The sequence below is a fragment of the Bactrocera latifrons genome, unplaced genomic scaffold (assembly GCF_001853355.1).
Source record: "Bactrocera latifrons isolate USDA-ARS-PBARC rearing strain unplaced genomic scaffold, ASM185335v1 scaffold_377, whole genome shotgun sequence".
NCBI lineage: Eukaryota > Metazoa > Arthropoda > Insecta > Diptera > Tephritidae > Bactrocera > Bactrocera latifrons.
Window position 1 is genome coordinate 263,125 of NW_017537020.1, and position 236 is coordinate 263,360.

Consider the following 236-nt stretch of genomic DNA (forward strand, 5'->3'; position numbering starts at 1 on the left):
GGTGCGTAATTTCTATGGATCCAGCCACTGAATTGACTTTAAATGATTTTTCATTTGGTATAGGATTCCTGATCCTAGTAGATTGTATATAATTTTTGTTGGATCCTGTATCTATGAGAAAATCTAGAGCGTCTCCACTCCTTGTCACGAATTCGTAATAAGGTAGTGAGGACGGCGTTAGTCCTCGTATCGGGTTCGTAATATTCTTGATCATCCTGTTGCTGTTCGTTATTATT